General features: G+C 37.4%; 1 protein-coding gene across 2 annotated transcripts in view; it reads right to left on the bottom strand.

Annotated features, from left to right (window-relative positions):
• CEMIP2 (cell migration inducing hyaluronidase 2) overlaps window positions 1-9,650 on the bottom strand; it is a 110,715-nt gene extending 101,065 nt beyond the window's left edge. For both annotated transcript variants that reach the window (XM_074280709.1, XM_074280708.1), the window contains exon 1: window positions 6,224-9,650. The gene's annotated coding sequence lies outside the window, so the exon portion shown is untranslated. The remainder of the gene's footprint in view (window positions 1-6,223) is intronic.
• Window positions 9,651-14,485: the final 4,835 nt, after the last annotated feature.

Raw genomic sequence — 14,485 nt, 5'->3', positions numbered from 1 at the left:
ACCACTACCAGAAACCAATAACGGGTAAAAGAAGGGTCCACAGAGGTACAATAATGTTTTTAGCAGTCCTTTTTGCAGTAGCAAGGAACTGGAAATTGAATGGATGCCATTCAGTTGGGGAATGACTGAATAAGTTATGGTATGTGAATGTAATGGTGGAATATTATTGTTCTATAAGAAATGATGCCTAGCTATGGTGACCCTGGGCAAGTCACTTAACCCCAACAGTCCCAGCAAAAAAAAGAAATGATTTCAGAAAAGCCTGGAAAGATTTGAAATGAGCAAGAGAACATTGTCCATAGTAACAATAAGATTATGTGATGACCAACTGTGATGGATTTGGCTCTTTTCAACAATTTGATGATTCAAAGCAATTCCAATAGATTTGTGATGGAAAGTGCCATTCACATCCAAAGAAATAACTATGACGACTGAATGTGAATCAAAGCATAGTATTTTCGTCTTTTTGTTACTATTGTTGCTTGCTTTTTTTTCTTCTCTCATATTTTTTCTGATTTTTTTTTTTTTTTTTTTTGCCCAGCATGATGAATATGGAAATATCTTTAGAAGAATTGCACATGTTTAACTTAATATCAGATTGCTTGCAATCTTGGGAAGAGGAGAGGAGGGAGGAGAGGGAGAAAAAATTGGAATACAAGGTTTTGTGAAGGTGAATGATGAAAACTATCTTTGTATATATTTGGAAAAATAAATATCATTTTAAAAATTTAAAGTAAGAAAGAAAGAAGGGTCCAAGGGCTAGCTGCACAAGCAGCAAAATCTACAAGAAGAAATAAGGGAAATAATATTGGAGAGTTAAATAATAACTGTAGGGTGGAAGAACTGGGATCTGATCATCAGCTGAGAATGGGAGATAACCATAGAGTCCAAGGACTAGCAGTGATTTCCCATGCTCCTCGAAGCATTGGCTGAAGCTGGTTGGTAGTAGGAGTTATTTCTAGATGCAGATAGGTGAATGACTGCTCAGGTTCTAATAACCCTGAACCATTTTGAGAGTGATGGCTTTAAGCAAATAAAATGAATAAGAAATAGTCATTTATTGTGATATAAGGTCAAGAAAATCCAGGTCATAGGAATTTAACAAGCTAGGTTAATAAATTTCCACAGCAAGTCAACATATAATCACACAGAAAACATACAAAAGTCAAAGATAAAAATGGGTTCTAGGTTATAAAATGGAGTTTAAGAAATATCAAAAGATCACATTGGCTCACAACATTCATTAGTTGAGTATCTGGGACACAATTGGCACTAAATGTTTGTTTCCTTTCTCTTCTAGCTTTTCCAAGGAGTTGAACAATGAAAGAGAGACATATAGACAACAGCTTGAGAGGATAATGAGTTTTGTTTTGTTTTAAGGATTGGAATTGTGTGGAATAGAGAGCTAAGGTGAAGAACTTATAGGAATGTGTGAATTCTTTTTCTGTATTTTATTTTCATTATTTCTGTGTCCCCTATGACCTGTATAATATGTGCAGGCCCATATTTACTTGAGCCTTGGCCAGCTATAAAGATATTTACTTAACCTAAGCTGATGACAATTATCAGTATTTGACATTCATCAATATTTAGTCTATTAACTTGACCACTATCTGTTTAATTATCTGAAGCATGAAGGCCTGATTTTCTGTTTCCTAGAAATCAGGTGATTTTGGAGAAACAGAAACTTTCCATTCCAATCTCTCCAGATAGCAATAACCAATTAGATGTCTCCCCCTCCCCTTCTCAATGCCCTCTTACTTGTGAAGTAATCTCTTGTGTAAAAGCTGGGTATCTTTACTACTTCTTTAGCCCTCCTACCAGGAGCTTTCTCTTTCCCTTATCTCATGATAGAAGGGTTCATCCTCCAAGAGCTTTTAATAAACAACCTTTTTGCTTTCTACTGAGTGATCTCTGAGTAGTCATTTTGGGTAAGGGTCTTCTACATCCCATACAGAATGATCTGGGTATGTTTCTAGGAAGAAGGAATTAATCACAGGATAGGGAGAATCAAAGGTTAAAGAGAAAGTGGACAATTGTAAAAGCATTCCATTGCATTAGCAAGGAAGCTCAGGATATCAATATACACTTTCAGAGGCTCTCTACTGCCAGTGTTATAGAACAGGAACTCCTGATTCTAGAATCTAAGTCCTCTATAATCTGCCAGTGTTCTACTTTTCTGGCTTTAACAGAATCGCATATGCTATGTTCAACCAAACTGGACTAGTCTCCATTTCCTATTTTCATGTTGCCTTCATTGTCCTTGTCCACAAATATAAAATAAATTCCATGCCTATCCTCATCTCTACTCTTTGAAATCCCTCCCTACAAAATGAGAGACATTGGACAATATGGTTTTTTAGGTCCTTTCCAACTAAATAAAGCACCAGACCTGAAGTTATAAAGACCTTAGTTCAAATCCAGCCTCACATAGTTTTAAGCTATGTGATTCAAGAGAAGTTACTTAACTTCTCAGTCTCAGTTTACTCATTTGCAAAAATGAGGAGGATAACAATAGCATCTACTTGTCAGAGTTGTAAGGATCAAACTAAACAATAATTGTAAAGTACTTAGCACATTGTCTGGTAAGAGAATGCTATATAAATATTAGCTATCAACACCATCATCAATGATCCTTCAAGGTCCAATTCCACTGCCACCTTCTTCTTTCAAACCAGATATCTTCCTCATTCTCTTCCCATCAGAGGGAGAATTTGTCAACTTTGATATGCATATTATCAGGACACAGAGTCCAGATTGGTGAGTTTTTGCCTTGTCTTGCCTACAACACAGGTGACCATCTAATTCCCAGCAATTTCCCAACCAGTGTTTATTCTTCACTTTTTGTCCAAAACTATCTGCTGTCTTAACTGATTAAAATGTAAACTCTTTGAGAGTTTTGAATTTTATCTGAATGTATTTGGATGGCCAATAAAGCATTTAAAGCATATTAAAGCATATATTTTCCTGACTCTCTTATTCTGAAAAATGATCTTTCCTTCAAATTTCTCAAACCACTTTATATTTTCCCTCTGAACTTAATATACTCCCATTTGCTTCCTAGTATTTTCTCTACCCTCACCCCAATCCCAAAAGTTGATAGAAAGTAATTTGTTTCATATCTATCTTTTTATATCTAGAACCTAGAACAGTGCCTTCCTTGCATAGCAATTGGTGGACAATTATTTACTGAGTACTTATTATGTGTCAAGTGCTAATGAAATAAAAACAGGCTCAAGGAAATTAGAATCTAGTCAGGAGACACAACATGTAAATATAATGATTTTTGTACTAGGCCTATTATGACCTGCACTTAACTACTCCAGCTCCCAGGCCAAGCTAGCATTTATATAAGGCTTTAAGATTACAATTTATATGTGTTATGTAATTTAATCTTCAAAACAACTCTTTGAGATAGTTACCTTATCCATAAAATGGAAATAATGACAACAAGTTTTCTTGACTCCAAGTCCAGGAACTCTAACCAATGCCATCTAGTTGTCATATATGGTGTATACAAAGTAGATATTTTGTGAAGCAGGTAGGTGGCATGGTAGAATGCCAGTCCAGGAGTCAGGAGTCTACTGTTCAGTTGTTTCAGTCTTGTTGATTCTTGTGACCCCATTTGGGCTTTACTTGGCTAAGATACTGTATTGGTTTGCCGTTTTTTTTCTCCAGTTCATTTTTTTACAAATGAGAAAAGGGTCACATAGCTAATAAGTTAGAGATTGGACCTGAACTTAGGAAGATAAATCTTTCTGACTTTAGGCCTAGCAATCTATCCTGGATTCTAGCCCGGAATTAGAAGGACCTGAGTTCAAATTCAAGCATTTCCCCAGAATGGGAAAACCATACATATAAAAAAGAAGTGGGTGATGGAGTACTACGCCTAAAGAACAATATCAACTAGACTACCTATGTATGTGAGTGTGCAGATGAGTAACAAGCAATTAGGATACATAGTTAAATGTTTATTTATTGAAATGAATATTGTAGTTTTTGTCCTCCCTTCTCAAAAAGGACCAAGACATCTGGAAGACAATGCCATGATTTGCAAGTGAATTGTATTTTCAGAGAGGGAGAACCATTCAAAGTCACTGGCCTCATTTCTACAGAGTCATCTGGATCCAATGGCAAGATATTAAGAGATAACAGTTGATGCAGTGGGAGACCTAGGCAAAGTTTTGGTTTTTTTTTTTTTTGTTTTTGTTTTTTTAAACAAATCAGTGATGAAATGAAGCAAAGAATGGCCTCTTTTATCTAATGAAAAAAAGGGGGGAGGGAGAAGGAGGGGAGGAGGGAAGAATCTGAAAAAGTAAAACCCTCAGGGTTTCTGGCCTTAACTGAAACAACTGCTAATCAAATTCATTCGGAATCAATCAAGGCCCAAACAAAGACCAAGTGAGGCTAGAGTGGGAGCCTCCTATTGACCAATCAATGAGAGCCAGAGTGATTTAGTTAAACCTAAAAGGTCAAGGCCAGGTCCTTAAGGAAGAGATCTAGCCCTTTAAATTCTAAGATATCTAGTAAGGTTTCTGTGATCAAAATTTTAGTGATTAAATTTCTGGGATTAAAATTTACTCTATAAGGATAGTGGTGGAAATCAGAGGGAAAGAGGGAGGGAAGAAGAAAAAGGAGGGAAGAAGCTGTATTGCCCTACTGGAACTGGCCTCTACTCTACCTAGATGCCTGGATGAGACTTCAAATCTAATCCAAAGACAGCCTCTACTATCTCAGTAGGGTATTCCTACTACTTACAGATCGGGGTTTGTCCTAAATTCTTGAAGAGCATGACCTCAGATAAATGATGCTGACTTGCAAGTGAGATTTAAATGAGAGAAGTTCTGTGCAAAGTCACACTCACTCTTCTCCAAAGCCATCCTGCTCCAGTAACAACTGGAGATGGCCCTGGATGCTTTGTGGATACTTATGAAATAAAAATGAAAGATCAATAAAACTCTGCTCTTAAAGAATCACAACATATGATTGAGTTTCAAGTTTCTACGTGTTCAAAATAAAGTTTCTTATTGCATTTTAAATTCAGCTCAGGCCAAGTGCCCAACTTGTATCTTCTCTCAGTCTCAATTATTCCTTTTGATATGCACAATCTAAAATAATGGTGCATCTTAAATATTTATATATTCCTGCTGTCAGTTTGTAATTGCACTAAAAATGTGGACCTCATAAAGTTAGTTCCTCAAATCTGGTATAAACCAAGAAATGGACTTGTTTTAATCCCTTAGTATTTTAGCAAAACAAGCTAAAGGAAACTTGAAGTCAACCTCTTAGTCCTGGTCTAGCCATTAGGCTTGATGTCAAAGAAGTAATTTTTTTTCATCTTATACATGAGGAAAGAAACAGTATTGTACTCACTTATCCCTGAGTTCTTCAGCGTGTGAAGTCCCTGGTCTGTGCTATTTAACTCAAAATACATTATAAGAAGAAGCCTGTCGGCCTGTTCTCCTAGCCTATGCGGAAAAAAACATCTGGAGTTCAGTCCTGAGAGCAACCCCCTTCAGTCCTTCAATACATTCATTACAATAAAGACTGAGATCAGGTAAAAGTAAGTACAGCTACAATTTGGTCCTGTTCCTTTCAATCTTATCTAAGATTCAATAATATATGAAGTTGGAATGTTTAGTTCTCAAAAATCTTCCAAATTTTAGATCCAGTCTATCGCAAACTTCTCTACAAAAAAAAAAAAAAAAAAAAACCTCCAAATTAGCAATAGGACAGAGCCATCAGTTGGACACGTGTGTGTGTACACACACACACACACACACACACACACACACACACACACAATGCATTCCAACAATCTTTCCCAGAAGCCGGCTTCCTGTGAGGTTTACTTCCACATCCCCCTTTGCCCCCCAGCTCTTAAGAGTTTAAGACTGTTCACATTTAAAAGGTCCATTGTTTCCTTTCCAGAAAACTAGGTAAAAACTAGGAGGGAGACAACAATTCCCCACCAATCTTTCCAAACCCGAAAGGAAGGGAATCAGCACAGAGAGGCGAACCCAGCCGAGTAGGGGCTGAGAGGGGGAGGGTTATTAATTCACTCGGAATCCCCAACGTGCTTCCTCTCTAAACTCAGCTCAGCTGGCTGCGTGCGGTTGGCTAGTAGAGAGCTAGACGAACTCGTCGCGGGTCTGTCTACGTGGTTAATCCCGTAGGGGGGTAAAGCACCCTCGGAAAAGGGACCGAGATTACAGCTGCTTACCTTTCTCTCCCCAGTTTGGTGTCGGGTAATTTGGGTATCTAAACCGCGGCAATCAAGATAGACTTGGTTGTCGTCCTCCTGCCCCTTGCCCCGGTTCTGTTTTCCATGGCAATGGAAACTCGTTGAGCCCGGGCTGCTGTGGGGCTGTGGTAGGGATACCGCTACAGCGGCAGCTTCCAGGCAGCTTTTGCTCAATAGGTGAAATACTTTCCTCCGGAGAGTGACGCGCGGCTTCCTCCCTCTTAGAATAGCCCGGAGCCTCAGGGTGGGGGCGGAGGGAAGAGAGGAGGCGGGGGCATCGAGAGAGAGATCCCGCAGTGCCCGCCGCTTTTTATTCCGCTGCTATTGCTCTGGGTTCCCCCCCCCCCTCCTTCCCTTTCCAAGGAGGAGGAAAAGTGGTGCAGTTCGGCAGGGCGGCTCGGAGCCCCTTCGGGAAAAGACAAAGCCTGGGCGGCAAGCCACAGCCGCTAACTGGCCGGTGCTGCAGCTCCGAGGTGCAGAGCTTTCAACTCTAGGGGTTCGGCCGCCGAGGGATCTGCTGCTCTCTTCCACCCCAGCCAGCTTCTTTCTGCCCGAGGGGCGCCATGGCCCCGGCGGTGCTGAGCCGAGCCGGGAGTTGCGAATGGGGGCGGGAGAAAGGCGGGGAGGAAAGGGGAGAAGGCGGTGCTTCGAGACTGAAAGGGCGGTGGCAGCTCTCTCTCCGCCGGGCCCGAGCAGAGGTAGGTGAGTGCCCACCGCCGCTCCCTGCTCCCACCTAGGAGCAGCTCTACTCCGCAGCCGCGGTCCTGGTGTCCCACCTAACCTGAAACCTTACCCCCGGGGTCCGGGAAAGGAGGCACTGCTTCCATTTCACACTCAGGAATTCGCTCTCTTTTCCCAACACCCCCACGCTGGGTAGAGGGGAAGTTACTTCTACTTTTTCTGCCAGTTGTTGCGTATCCTCTCACTTGATGGAATCTTGGTGTTGGAAGAGACCAAAGAGACTCTAGCTCGGCTCGTACATGAACTAAAATCCCTGCTACAACATCCCAAACAAGGATCATGTAGCTTTTGCGGAGAGAGAAAATACATCTGCTCCTGAAGCAGCCTAATTGCACTTTCTACGAAGTCCTCTGCTCAAAAGGAAGCTTTTCTTCTTTATATGAAAGAAACCTAGTCTAAAAATATTTCTGCAACCTAAACCTGCTTGCCGTCTCCACCCTCACCCCACCCCCGAGGCCAGGCAGATCCAGGCTAGGCCTCAAATAGTCGGAGACAGCCTCCATCCTAATTCTTCATCTCACTGTAATATTATGCTGTAAATATCTCTAGTTGACCCGTACTCCTTTTATCGTTGAGGAAACTGAAAACGGAAGAAGGAAAAATTACTTGCTCGAGGCCACACAGAACTGGGGTTTGAACTCAGGTCTAATGACTCCAAAGGTGGTGCTCCTTTTCTCCCACCCCTATCAGAAGGATATTTGACTTCACTTAGCTGGTTGGTCAAGATCCAACCCCACTTAGCGACCACCCCACCTTGCGTGCCTGTAGCTTCTGATAGATCCCAAATGTCCCTTTAGGCTTAGCTGTGCCTTCTTCCACAGCCCAACGAGCTTGATGCTGCCGCTGTTAGATTCCCGAGGTTATATGTAGAGTCTCTCATGCTCATATACCCTCACTACTGAAGAGCCGACGTCCAAAGCCCTGCGCTTCCAAGCTCTCCATGTTTCAAACAATATGCTTCTCCGTCAACTCCAGCCAGAAGAGGCCCTACCCCACCTGAATTCCCGTTTCATTTTTATTTCCTCCTCCCCTAAGCAGCAGACTCCTCTAATTGGAACTGCTGCTTCACAAGTTTTGTTCTCTACTCTATTCTGCAAGCAGCTGCAGTCAAACATCGGCCTCCCCCTTAGTACTGTTTAGTACTGAATTGGAAGTCCTCTCATTAAGGACATTAGTTCATTTAACACTGTAGGTAAAAATTTAAAAGCCTAGTCATGTAACCATGATATTTACACAAATGTCTGTGTAAATACACCCAGAAAGAAACCTCGTGTAAGATGTTTAAGAAGTAGCTGATACTAAATAAATAAATAAATAAAAGCTTCTATAAGGGATTGACTACATAATAAAGAATTTTCCTCTCAAGACCAGTGATCACCACGATATTAAGAAAGGATTTGCATTTGGTTCTTTTCCCCATGGCATCTCAGGAAGGTCCAAAGAAGAAATTTCAATAAAAGGTTGGGGTGAGGAAAGGGGAATGAAATTGAAATTGAAAATTGAAAAGAATTGAAATTGGAAGAAGAGATCCTGACAAAAAAGTGTGCCCAATATGTTCTATTTGGGATTATAAAATGACAGCAATCATTGTATGTCTTATATGAAGTTGAAGTTAATTTTACATATGTACAATATTTTCATGTAAATTTTATTTTTTATAAATGTCTCATTTCAATTATTGATGTGTCCTTTAATATTTTAAAATAGAGTTAATTCATACAAAATATAGGCCGAAGTTTGAGAATTATACAAGCTGTGTTTTCTGTGTTTCATGGATTATTTGAAAAGGGATTAGATTTGGAAAAGAGTAATATCTCAAAAGAGAAGGTCTATTATGCTGGAGAACTACCAAAATAATAGACTTTATTTGTGCAACACTATTAAAGTAAAGTTAGAAACATTTCCTCTTTAATTATTTTTAGCACAGTTCTGATGTTGCATAGGTAAATGATTCCACTGATCAAGAGGGCAGTTTATGCTGTTGATGTCCATAAATCCATAAATTACTCTTCCTCTTCCTTCAAATAACCTGTGACTAAAAGCATCTTTCTAGCTCGACAACAGAGTTGGCATTTCACTGCAAATCTCAAGGACTGAATTACTTTGACCTGAGGGAAAAAGATTGCTCTTGATGGACAGAATGAATTTGTTATACCAGGATATACTTTTATAAAATAAGGTAAACCAGATAAAACTATTACTCTAGTCTTTCTTTTCACTTAGACTGGGGATTTCTCTGGGTACATGCATATACATGTATGTTTATAAATATGTATATGTGCATATATGTGATTTGTATAGTATTATATTGTGTGTTTCACCATGTAATCTCTGGAAGGATTTCACTTTCATATATATTTCTATTTGTGTGTGTGTGTGTGTGTTTCAGTTTCCCAAATTCTGTTCTCCTTACTACTTTTCAACCTTTAGAAGTGACTTGGCAAAACAATGTTCCACTATAATGCTATAACATCCATTATACTTTAGCAGATTGTCTTTCAATTCTATGTTTCTGTTCAACACTTGATGAATGCAATCTATACATCTACAAGGAGTCTAATTTTTTGCTGCTTTGCTAGGCAGGCATTGGTGTACTAGGTTTTGTCTTCACACTAATGAAAAGCCACAAAATAACTCAATTTCAGTGTACTCAATGCAATAAAAAAGAAAACAATGATAGCTTGTTCTTCTTGCTGTATCTTCTGTATCAACATCACTCCTTACTTTGTATCCTTCCCAGTCATTTTCAAACTTCATTGCTTTGTCCTGGGATCACTTTTTTTTTTTTTTTTTTTTTGGATGATCACTAGATTTTTTTCTTGGTCACTGGATTTGGTTTCAAAGAAACATGTCCCCCTTTCTTTAATCTGCCATATATATATATATATATGTAAATGTTTATGTTGCTGGACCTCACTGGTAGCAAGATCTATATGAAAGCCAACCCCACATGACTTAAGAATGTGTCCTAGCAAAATAGGCATCTATCCTTTTCTCTGCTCCCTCTCTTTGTCCAAGGGAGATTTGAATTTCTGCTAGAAGGGGAAGTAGGAATTTGGGATTAAAGGCCACTCTACTGTCCTCAAAGAGACAATGCTGGGCTAGAACATTCTCTTAAATGGTCAAAAGGATGGAATTTTCAAATTCAAGCTCATTTCTAATCACAGTTCAGAATGGGAGAAAGCAGGCTTTTTATATCCTGCTTTATATCCAAGCCTTGACTCCCTTTCTTACCAAATTCCAGTTCTACAATAAACATAGACAAAGTACTTAGCCACAAAAATCATTTATCCAAGTTGGTAACAAAAACAAAAATCTAAGAAAGTATACATATGAGAATATATATGAGACAATACAGAAAGTTCTCCCACTTGTATGTGAGTAATACAGCTCAACAAAGAGAGTCCTAGGTCTCACTCAAAGGGAAACTCCCTGAAATTTCTAGTGTAGCAAAATTGGGATATGATAGATATTATCCCATCTTTCATGTCTTCTAATCTTTTCCTTCAGCCTTCCCCAGGTTACCTCTTGAAACTGGAAGTCAAAAGCATCTAAAGCCACTGCAGAGCCCTTATTTATTTTGTATATATTTATTTTCTATGTAGTCACACACATGTACCACATGAACCTCCCCTATAGAATAATAACTTTTTGAGTGCTAAGATAATTGTCTTTTTATCCTCAGGTAGAAGTGCTAGAAAAATAGATGGGTTTTTTAAAGAAATTCTTATTGATAGATTTATGTTAATAAATGTTTTGGAGATTGAATTGAATTCAGTACCTCCTTAGAACAACAACCAAAAAAAAAAAGGTGAAAAATGGATTTCAATAATTATGTTTAATTGTATAGAAACCAATTCAAAAAGTGATTGTGGCCTTCATCCTTGCCTTCCAACAATGCCTCTAATAGATGGCTCAAAACCCATTATTTCTAGTACATCCTGCTAAAAGTACTCATTTGTTTTTCTATTGTTTGCATCCTTGTGTTTTCATAATATCATAGATTCTAGATTCAAAAGAGGACTTGTACATAATCTGGTGGAATCTACTCAACCCCTCCTGCCCTTTGTTAGAAACACAAAAAGAAAGTAAAGGAATTGAATTCTTAATCTATCAAGGCTGGCTCTTTTCTTTGTGGTCAGAGATCATACTCTATAGCTGCCTTCTAGTCCTAAAATATAGATAGAAAGAAAGATAGAGATGTAGAGATATATACATACATAAATTTACCTTACTTTATGTATAAATTTTTCATTTTTTGGTGAAAATTTTTAATTTTTTTAATTATAGCTTTTTATTTTTTAAATATATACATGTATAATTTTCAACATTCACCCCTACAAAACTCTATGTTCTAATTTTCCCCTTTTTTTATAAGTTAAATATGTGCAATTCTACATATATTACCACAAATATCATGCTGCACAAGAAAAATCAGATCCAAAAGTAAGAAAATGAGAAAGAAAACAAAATGCAAGCAAACAACAACAAAAAGAGTGAAAATACTATGTTGTGGTTCACATTCAGTTCCCACTGTTCTCTTCCTGGGTGCAGATGGCTTTCTTCATCATAAGACCATCGGAATGATCTGAATAACCTCATTATTGATTGAGAGCCATGACCATCAGAATTGATCATCATATTATCTTGCTGTTGCCTTTGTAGTTTACTTTTTAAAAGCCACTAAGGGACCATCTTCAAAAAGCCATGGCTTGCTGCTCTTTTGATATCTTTTGAAAGTTGTAACAAAGGAAAACCCCACTTTTCACTGAATATTTTATTGTCCTTGTTACCTGCCCCTATTTATGTCAGCTGGGTTTGTGGGAAAGGGAATAATTGATAAAGGATATCAATTATATTGTACATATATGCTTGCATATTTTTTTGCTTGCTTAAAATTGTATTTAGACTTTTGAAACACCTTTTATAAACAGAAAGAAGTTGAAGGTTGCATAATGAAAAATACAATGTGGGGGCAGTGGATAGATATAAATACAAAAAATACAATGTGGCGCAGTGGATAGAGCACCAGCCCTGAATTCAGGAGGACCCAAGTTCAAATGTGGTCTCAGACACTTAACACTTCCTAGCTGTGTGACCCTGGGCAAGTCACTTAACCCCAACCATAGAAAAAAAAGAAAAATACAATGTCCCTAGAAAAGAAATGACAAAATATTATCTCCTCTGTCATAGAAGGGAATGGGGAAAAATTAGGACAATCATACATATTGTCAAAGTTTCTGTATCAGATATGTTTTCATTGTTTTTCTTTATCCACAAAGAAGAGTTTTACTTGAAGGGGTAATTAATGGTTGTGATGAAAAGACAAAAAAAAAAAAAAAAAAAAAAAATCATCAATAAAATTTTTTAAATAAATAAAGAAAAGATGAATATTTTAAATTCTCAATATCAATCATTTATCTGGTTATGCATGAATGTATAATTTTAATACATTATCCCAAGGGTTTTATCTCTTTATATCACATCTCTTGAGAAAGGGGAGACATAGATCACAAACTCATTTCATCTCAAAAAGATTCAAAATCTAGTATAGTATTCAGAAGGATACCATTATTGCTTTTTTTTACCAGAACAAATTGTCACTTAAGTTTATTTCAGTTATAACAGCAACATCATGTTAAAATTAATAGGTTTGGAGGTGAAGTCAAGATGGTGAAGAGTACTACACACATTTCTTTCTGATCTGCCACCACCCTCAGATTAATTAACAAGTCCAGTCTCAGGATTAATTCTGGAATGACAGAATTGAATATTGGGAGTGCAACAAACTACCAGCAGAAGATAATTTCGAAGATTGCCATAAAAGGTCTGTTTCAATCTGGCATGGAGGGAGGTGGGCCAAGTGCAAGCAGGCTGAACACAGACACCAGTGCAGGCAGCACAGAACTCCTGGGGCAGTGGGAGTTCCATGTGACTGAGAATCAATAAGAAAGAATCTATAGCAGTGTTGGCTACTCTGCCCTGGTAGCAACCCAATAGATCAGCACAGAAATTATAAAACATACAACACTAACACAAAAGGTAAATAGTGAACCCCAAAACACAAGAATCTCACAGGATCTGGGCACACCCACCCAGCACCAGTAGTCAGTAAAAACTGACCCAGCATAGCTTTTGCCACTAGTAAAAGAAGTTTGGAAAACACCCCTTGGCCTAAAAACATTTTTTAATTAATTTTTTTTTAATGAGTAAAAAAGCAAAAAGAACTCTAATCAGAGATAGTTTTTTATGGTGAAAGAGAAGAACAGATTTCAAAACCTGAGGAGACTAAAAACAAATTGATGAAGCCCCAAAGGTGATGTGAACTGGTCCCCATCACATAAGGTTCTCCTAGATGAAATTAAAAAGGATCTTAAAAGAGAGCTAAAAAAAAAAAAATGAGAAATGAAATTAAAACTTTGCAAAAGGGTTTGGAAAAGGCAACACAAAATAGACTTAGTGAAATGGAAAGAACATATAACTCATTAAAAGATAGATTTGACAAAATGGAAAAAGAAAATAACTCCCAGAAAAACAGAACTTATGAAATAGAAAAAGAAAATAACGCCTTAAAAAACAGAATTTGTGAAGTGGAAATCCTTAAAAAAAAATTGTGAACTGGAAAAAAATTCCACAGAACAAAATAACTTCTTTTAAAATTCAATTGAACAAATACAAAAAAAAGTTTTAAAAAATAGTAAATGAAGAAAATATTTCACTAAAAGTTAGAATTGAACAAATAGAAATGAATGATTCAATGAGACAACAAGAATCAGTCAAGCAAAACTAAAACAATGAAAAAAATTTAAAAAAATTAGAAAATACTTAATTGGGAAAAAACTGACCTGAAAAAAAAAAGATCTAGGAGAGACAATCTAAGATTATTGGACTCCCTGAAAACCATGATGAAAAAAGAGCCTAGAGATAATTTTTCAGGAACTCATCAATGAGAACTGCTTGGATGTCATATAATCAGAAGGTAAAATATTCAGTGAAAGAATTCACTGAACACCTGAAAGAGAACCCAAAATTAAAACTCCAAGGAATTATTTCAGAACTATTATAAAAGCTATTATAATTGAGGGAAAGTAGAGAAGAGAATGAACATTGTGTGAATCCTACTTTCATCAGATTTGGCTCAAAGAGAAAATATTAGACACATTTGGTTTCACTGAGAAACTTCTCTCACCTTATAGAAAAGTGAGAGGGGAAAGAAAAAAAGGACCTAAAAAAAAAAAAAAAACCCACACATAATTACCAAAAGAAGATAGCCTTGAAAATTGCAGGTCCTGTTTTTTGTATTAGCTTAAATTAATGAATATGATAGTGATGTGTTGGCCTATGTGTAAGTTTGCTAGTGGGTTGAGTTGGTGAAAGATATGTGTGAAATACCCTAGCATATTTGAGAAGTTATGAGTATGGATTAAGGATTTGTTTGGTATTTTGTTTGTTAGTGAGTTAAGTTCAATGGCAATTAAGATTCCTAATACTGTTACAACG

Source organism: Sminthopsis crassicaudata, chromosome 1 (assembly GCF_048593235.1).
Source record: "Sminthopsis crassicaudata isolate SCR6 chromosome 1, ASM4859323v1, whole genome shotgun sequence".
In the NCBI taxonomy this organism is placed as follows: Eukaryota; Metazoa; Chordata; class Mammalia; order Dasyuromorphia; family Dasyuridae; genus Sminthopsis; species Sminthopsis crassicaudata.
The sequence above is the reverse complement of the archived record's forward strand: the minus strand, read 5'-3'. Positions and strand labels throughout refer to the sequence as shown.